The sequence below is a fragment of the Artibeus jamaicensis genome, unplaced genomic scaffold (genome assembly GCF_021234435.1).
Source record: "Artibeus jamaicensis isolate MK-2021 breed Jamaican fruit bat unplaced genomic scaffold, CSHL_Jam_final contig_60, whole genome shotgun sequence".
NCBI classification, from domain to species: Eukaryota; Metazoa; Chordata; class Mammalia; order Chiroptera; family Phyllostomidae; genus Artibeus; species Artibeus jamaicensis.
Genome location: NW_026521900.1, coordinates 5,729,525 through 5,737,218, shown reverse-complemented (window position 1 = coordinate 5,737,218; position 7,694 = coordinate 5,729,525). Strand labels below are relative to the sequence as shown.

The 7,694-nt window shown below is 39.4% G+C and overlaps 1 non-coding gene across 1 annotated transcript; it reads right to left on the bottom strand.

The window, feature by feature from the left end:
• Nucleotides 1-1,427: 1,427 nt before the first annotated feature.
• On the bottom strand, nucleotides 1,428-1,534 carry LOC128628227 (U6 spliceosomal RNA). Its single transcript, XR_008392549.1, has one exon. It is a non-coding gene; the product is annotated as a U6 spliceosomal RNA (small nuclear RNA).
• Between the last annotated feature and the right edge of the window lie 6,160 nt (nucleotides 1,535-7,694).

Below are 7,694 nucleotides of genomic sequence, written 5' to 3'. Positions count from 1 at the left end.
ATTTTTGGGTTCCTCTTGATTGGGACTCTCTGTGATTCCTGAATCTGTGTGAATTTTTCTCTCATCAAATTGGAGAAGTTCTCCTTCATTACTTTTTCAAATAGGTTTTCTATCCCTTGTTATTCTTCTTCTTCTGGTATCTTTATTATTCAGATATTATTATGTTTCATAATGTCTTGCATTTCTCTTAATCCCTCTTTATTCTTTGTGCACCTTTTTTCTTTTTCTTGCTGTAATTGGGAGGTTTTTTTTTCTACTTTGTCCTCCAACTTGCTGATCTGATCTTCTGCTTCTTTGATGTGGCTTTTGATTCCTTCTGCTGTGTTCTTAAGTTCAGAAATTGTATTCTTCATTTCCTCTTGGCCTTTGCTCATAGTTACTATTTTCTTTTTCGTGTTGATATAGTTTGTGGTGAGTTCATTGTAGCTCCCCTGTAATTTCTGGTAGCTCATTGTGAGCTCTTTGAAATTCCTGATAACCAGTGCTTTGAATTCAATATCTGATAGTTGACTTGCCTTTATTTCATCTAATATTTTTTCTGAGGGTTCCTCCTTTCCCTTCATTTGGGGATTGTTTCTTTGTCTTCCCATTTTTTGTTAGACTCTTGTTTTTTTATTTTTTATTAATTTTATTTAGTTATTTTTCAAGTACAGTTTTTTGTCTATTTTTCCCATCCCAGCCTCCCCTGTCCCTTGCTCCCCACCTCCCTCCCATTTCCACCCCCCCTTAGTTCTCGTTCCTGTGTCCTTCCTATTTGTTCCTCCAAATCCCTCCCCCCTTTTCCCCTTAACTTCCCTTCCTTCTCCCCTCTGGTCACTGTCCCCTTGTTCTCTATTTCAGTGTCTTTTTTCTTTTTCTGCTTGCTTGTTTGTTTTGTTGTTTAGCTTCCTGTTAAAGGTGAGATCATATGGTATTTGTCTTTCAGCACCTGGCCTATTTCACTCAGCATAATGCTTTCCAGTTCCATCCATGTTGTTGCAAAAGGTAGTAGCTCCTTCTTTCTCTTTGCAGCATAGAATTCCATTGTGTATATGTAGCACAATTTTTTGATCCATTCATTTACTGATGGGCACCTAGGTTGCTTCCAACTCTTGGCTATTGTAAATTGTGCTGCTATGAACATTGTGGTGCATAGGTTCTTTGATATTGATGTTTTAGGATTCTTCGGATATAATCCCAGCAGTGGAATTGCTGGATCAAAAGGCAGGTCAATTTTTATTTTTCTGAGAAAATTCCATACTGTTTTCCATAATGGTTGTACCAGTCTGCAATCCCACCCACAGTGGACTAAGGACCCCTTTTCCCCACAACCTCTCCAACATTTGTTGTTTGTTGCTTTGTTTATGATAGCCATCCTGACTGGTGTAAAGTGGTATCTCATTGTGGTTTTAATTTGCATCTCTCTGATAGCTGACGATATTGAGCACAAAAATATGGAACTCTTCACGAATTTGCGTGTCATCCTTACACAGGGGCCATTCTAATCTTCTCTGTATCGTTCTAATTTTAGTATATGTGCTGCCGAAGGGAGCACTTTTGTTAGACTCTTGTTGTTAGCCTCAGCCTCTAAAATTTATCTGTTCTGACTCCCTGGGTTTATGGTGTGAACTTCTGTGGTAGAACACCCATGAATTTCAGTGGTGTAGACTCCTGCAGGTATCTCGATGTTCTCCCCTTCCACCTACTCCTTTTTTCGTGTGTGTGTAATCAGTTGGAGGGGGAGGCAAAATGGTTCACGACTGCAGGAGGGTATTTTACGATATTATAGTCACAGCCAGTAGAGAAGAGATAGAAGGTCTTCAGGCTATATGTAGTGTTAACCATAATCTCCAACCCAACTTGCCACTTTTAAGAAAGGATGGACAAAAGATAAGTTTCTTGTTGGGGAGGGAAGGCTTGTGATTTGGATCTAGAAAGCAGTGAGGTTGCGGGAGATCAGATTTTGAGGTAAGGTGATAGTAAAGGATAATAAATAGGTGTAGTGTGTGAGCAAATATAGTAATCACTACAGTAATAGAGTTCAGGTAACTGTAAAGTGGGCTAAGATCTGGGAGATGTGTTGTGAATTATTTACAGTTGTATAGTACAGCTATTATTTACAATAATATTAGAGCAACTATCATATGACAGACTGTATGTGATCTCGATAACATGAATAGGGGGTATAGAACTTTGGGTAGTGTGCTAAAGAAAAACAAGTGCCGTGAAATATAGAAAATTAGCAATACACTGAGGAGGAAAGAACAGAGGAATCTTGTCAAATGATACAATATAACCAGCCAAGGCAAAGAAGCCTATACAGCAAGAGTAGGAATACAAATATACTATTAAAATAGAAAAGAAGGGAGAATAAGGAAAAATAATAATAATACAAATGTGCAGCAACTTGTGGCTTCTCTGCAATAGTAAAGTGAAATTTGTCTCTCTGTGTTTACTGTTTTGATACCCCCTCTTTGTTTCCAACTCTTTTTGCAGTTCCAAGTTGGTTGTGTCACTTGTGGGTAAAAGAAAAAAAAAGGCAGGTGAAGGGAGGAAAAAGTAATAAGTTTGGAAAGAAAGGAAGAAGAAACAAAACAGGAAAGAAGAAAAGAGAGAAAAAAGTATTGAAAGATAAAACAATAAAATTAAAAAAGTAATTTTTTTAAGTAATTAAAATTACTTTAAAAAAATCTCCTGTTGGTTTCAAATGGACCAAACCAGTTTTCTGGCTGCAGCATGCTGAGGGGTGATTCCTGTGGTCTTTCTGCAAGTGCTCTCCCAAGAGTTAACTTGGCGCCTCTCCCCAGCGCCCCACAAAATGGATGTAGGTTCTTTTCAGAGCACTCTCTCCAGGGGTCCTCTCTGTGGGCTGGGGTGCAGGCACGTGAGTGGGCCCGCCAGGCTGCCTGGGTCCTGCGGGATCTGGCATGGACCTTCCCAGTTCTGTGGGGGAACTCAAGGGCTTCCTACCAACCTCTGGATCTCTGCCAGGCTGGGTGGGGAGCAGGCCAAATGGCTGTCACAGGAGAATCCTTCAGTTTACTTTCCCAAAAATTTCTCCTTATGAAAGCCTGCCTCTCAGCATAGCCTAATCCCCCAGCCAGACCTGTGACTATTGGAGTCAGAGTCCAACACTGCGCCTCTGAATTCTGAGCTGGTGACCACAGAATCCATGGTTGATCATGGCCCTTTGTCCTTATCACCCTCTCTGTAAACTCAAGCAAACAGGTTTAACCTTGCTTGGCCAGGGAGTGAGGGAGCTGATGACCCAGCTCTCTCCCAAGGACCCTTCTGCAGGCCCAGGGCTCCCAAAGAGTCTGTGGTAGACACCCGGGCACCAGGCACTGGGTGCCAGCCGAGGCCGCTGCTGCTCCTATCTTTGCTCTGGCCCCTGAGAGCCTGCTGTCCTGCAGCCATTTTCTTACCATGTGGTTTTTCAGTGTCTGTTACAATTTTTGGTCTCTTATTTTCATGTATGCTAGGGAACTGTTGGCTGTTTGTGCTGTTCCTCTGTGAATTGGCTAAGATTTTCTCCCATGTATAAGGGGAAATGGAATCTGCTCCGTCCTACTCTGTCACCATCTTCCTATGTGACCTATGATCTTTTAAAACTCACATATTTTCATGGCTAACTTGGGCTCAGATACAAAAATTTCTGATGTGTTCTTTCAGTTGCACCATACCACCTTCTTAAGACTTCCCATCTGGATGATAATTCCTCTTAGTAAAGTGGTTGTAACAGGCAAGAAGGGGCTGGAAAGAAGTATTCCAAGTCATGAAAGGCAAGGACCTACATCCAAGATTGCTCTATTCAGCAAAGCTTTCATTTAGAATGGAAGGGCAGATAAAGTGCTTCTCAGATAAGGTCAAGTTGAAGGAGTTCATCATCACCAAGCCCTTACTATATGAAATGTTGAAGGGACTTATCTAAGAAAAAGAAGTTAAAAATATGAACAGTGAAGGGACAGCAAACTCATAGTTAATAACAACCACACCTAAAACAAAAGCAAACTAAGTGGACTCCTAAAACAGGAGCAGAGCCACAGAAATGGAGATCATATGGAAGGTTAGCAACAGGGAAGTGGGAGGAGGAAAGGTGGGGAGAAGGTACAGAGAATAAGTAGTATAAATGGTGGGAAGAAAATAGGGGGAGGGCAAGAATAGTGTGGGAAATGTAGAAGATAAAGAACTTATGACATATAGACATGAACTAAAGGAGGGGAATGTGGGGGAAGGAGGTATGCAGGGTGGAGGAGAATGAAAGGGGAAAATGGGAAAACTGTAATGGCATAATCAATAAAATATATTAAAAATAAAGTGGTTGTATACTGATGACTTGATATTGTCTGTTGCCAAGGAAAAGGAATGATGGAAGAAGTCTTTTCAATCAATGCCTACCAATGATTCACCTCAGGTATTTGCAAATCTATTATCAGCCTGTTTTCTAAGGAATGCTTATCTCATTAATGGTTTTTAGTTCTTACCTCTTTTTATTACCTATTTTTGAAAGCAATATATTACTAGTCATTTGACTCTAAAATCATAGTCTGATAAAAAGTTAACTTTCTCCCCATTAGCACATTTTCCAGTACTAAAATATTTTTCATATAAATTATAATCGTAAGTATATGAAAAAATGTACTTGAAAATTTTTGTGTAGGTAAATGCTAATTACTCCCATGAGCAAAACTAGATTTTAAGTATAAAATTGTGATATTTGTTAAATTTTAGGGGCTTAATTTCCATGACTAGTAACTATCTGCACACTCAGATTTACTAGTGTGAACTATGACATGTGCAGAAAGAAAAATTTCTGGCTCCAGTCATTTCTAAAGGGGCTGCTTACCTTATCTGCATATTCTGTCCATCTGAGTGGTAATTATTATCATTTGGACCAAGTTCAAATGCTTACATATAAGTGCATATTGAGGGGATTTTTAGGAAAATTTTTTTAATAATAAAGATTGAGAAAAACTGAATGTACACCAGGGGAAGAGAATTATATACAATTAACTTTAAAGTTAATAAAGATTTACAACAAATTATAAATAAGTGGAAATTCTTTCTTCCTTTCTTCTCACTTTATTCCAAAATGGATTTACCATATTAGTCATAGGAGGTGAAAAGATATAGGGCAAGAATTCTAAATATCCAACTCCTCAGCCAGCTGTTGGTGTCATGAAAGGTAGATCCATGATTCCTCCTGAGCTACACTGAAACACAAAGCTGCCCATTGTGCTTCTATATGAAGGCCACATTTGAGAGGTGACTGAGTGGCTTCCAGGTTTCATTGCTCCTGGGTATACTTGGTAATCTTGAACCTCAGCATCTTTCCAGTTGATGATAAATAGTGTTGAGGAAGCATTAATACAAGGCAAAAGATTTAAAGTGAAATACCCATTCCATTCAGAAACAAGGCAGAGCTAACCTGCAATGATCACCCATTCAATTAAGAAAGAAAAATCCTCATAAAGCTAATTCAAAAGAGAGTTAAAATATGTCTGTTTTCTAGGGTGTCCAACTTGGTAACACATAGTCTTTCATAGTATCCTTTTGTTCCTCTTTAAAATGTCTGTTACTTTTTTCTTTAACATAGCCTTTTAAGACTTCTTCTTTTTAAAATATATTTTATTGACTATGCTATTACAGTTGTCCCATTTCCCCCTTTATTCCCCTCTGCCCTGCACACCCCCTCCCACTCACATTAATCCCTTTAGTTCATGCCCATGGGTCGTACATGTAAGTTATTTGGCTACTACATTTCCTGTACTATTCTTAACCTCCCCCTGTCTATTTTCTACCTACCATCTATGCTATTTATTCTCTGTACCTTTTTCCCTGTCTCCCTCTCCCACTCCCCCACTGATCACCCTCCATACGATCTCCATTTCTGTGATTCTGTTCCTGTTCTAGTTGTTTGTTTAGTTTGTTTTTGTTTATCGGTTTGGTTGTTAATAGTTGAGAGTTTGTTGTCATTTTACTGTTCATATTTTTCATCTTTTTTTGCATAAGTCTCTTTAACATTTTATATAATGAGGGCTGGGTAATGAGGAACTCCTTTAACTCGACCTTATCTGGGAAGCACTTTATCTGCCCTTCCATTCTAAATGATAGCTTTCCTGGATGGAGTCATCTTGGATGTAGGTCCTTGCCTTTCATGACTTAGAATACCTCTTTCCAGCCCCTTCTTGCCTGTAAGGTCTCTTTTGAGAAATCAGCTGACAGTCTGATGGGAACTTCTTTGTAGGTCACTGTTCCCTTATCTCTTGCTGCTTCTAGGATTCTCTCCTTCATTTTAATTTTGGGTAATGTAATTATGATGTGCCTTAGTGGGTGCTTCTTTGGAATCAACTTCTTTGGGACTCAGCTTCCTGGTCTTCCTGGATGTCTATTTTCTTAGCCAGATCGGGGAAATTCTTCTTGATTATTCGTTCAAATAAGTTTTCAATGTCTTGTTCTTCCTCTTCTCCTTCTGGCACTCCTAGGACTCAGATGTTGAAACATTTAAAGATGTCCTGGAGGTTCCTAAATCTCTCTTCATTTTATTTTTTTTTAATTCTTGTTTCTTCATTCTGTTCTAGTTGAATGTTTATTTCTTCTTTTTGCTCCAAGCCATTGATTTGAGTCCTGGTTTCCTTCCCATCACTGTTGGTTCCCTGTATATTTTCCTTCATTTCACTCTTTATAGCCTTCATTTTTTCTTGTAATTTGTAATCATATTCAAACATTTCTGTGAGCATTCTGATTCCCAGTGTTTTGAACTCTGCATCTGATAGGTTGGCTATCTCTTCATCACTTAGTTGTATTTTTTATGGAGCTCTGATCTCTTCTTTCATTTGGGCCTTTTTTTTTGTCTCAGCACATCTGTTAATTATAAGGGGCAGGGCCTTAGGTGCTCACCAGGGTGAGGCAACCCACATCACTGAGTTGTGGCACTCTATGTTGGGGAGTCGTCCAAGAGGAAACAACGCTGCTTGCTCCATTCTTCTGGTTTTCAGTCACTTACCCCACTACCCCTAATCAAATCGGGCCCTTCTGGTGATGATTCCCATGTGGGTGGGTTTGTGTATGTTCTAGGACCCTGTGGGTCTCTCCAACAAACTCTCCTCTGTGGCTGCGAGTTTCTCCCATTGCCCCCTCAACTCCCACAGGTATTTTCAATCAGAGGTTTTGAAGCTTTATTTCCCTGCCCTGGAACCCTGGGTTGTGTGGTCTATCTCACTCTGCAATTGTTCCTCCTGGTTTATCTGCATGCAAATGTGGGACCACCCAGTCCACAATAAGCCACCTCATCAGGTCCTCCAGCCACTGCCTTGCCTCAAGTCCTCTCCATTGGGCTTGTACTCTCTACCTCTCTTACTGGTCTGGATGAATGTTTCTTCTTTAACTCCTTGATTGTCAGACTTCCATATGATTTGAATTTCTGTCAGTTCGGGTTGCTTTTTGTTTTTAGTTGTTATTGTCCTTCTTTTAGTTGTGCAAGTAGGCACAGTGAGTCTACCTACTCCTCCATCTTGGCCAGAAGTTCCAAGACCTCTTCTTTTGCATTAATTGTATTGCAACTAATTCACTATTCTTTGTCTAGTATTTCTTACTTTTTATTTAGATTTATTTTATTTTATTTTAATATTAAATCTCGCATTATTCCCTTCCCTTATTTTACTCCATTTTGTCTTCTTCCTGCCCTTTCTTATTTTCATTACAGATCTTATTTT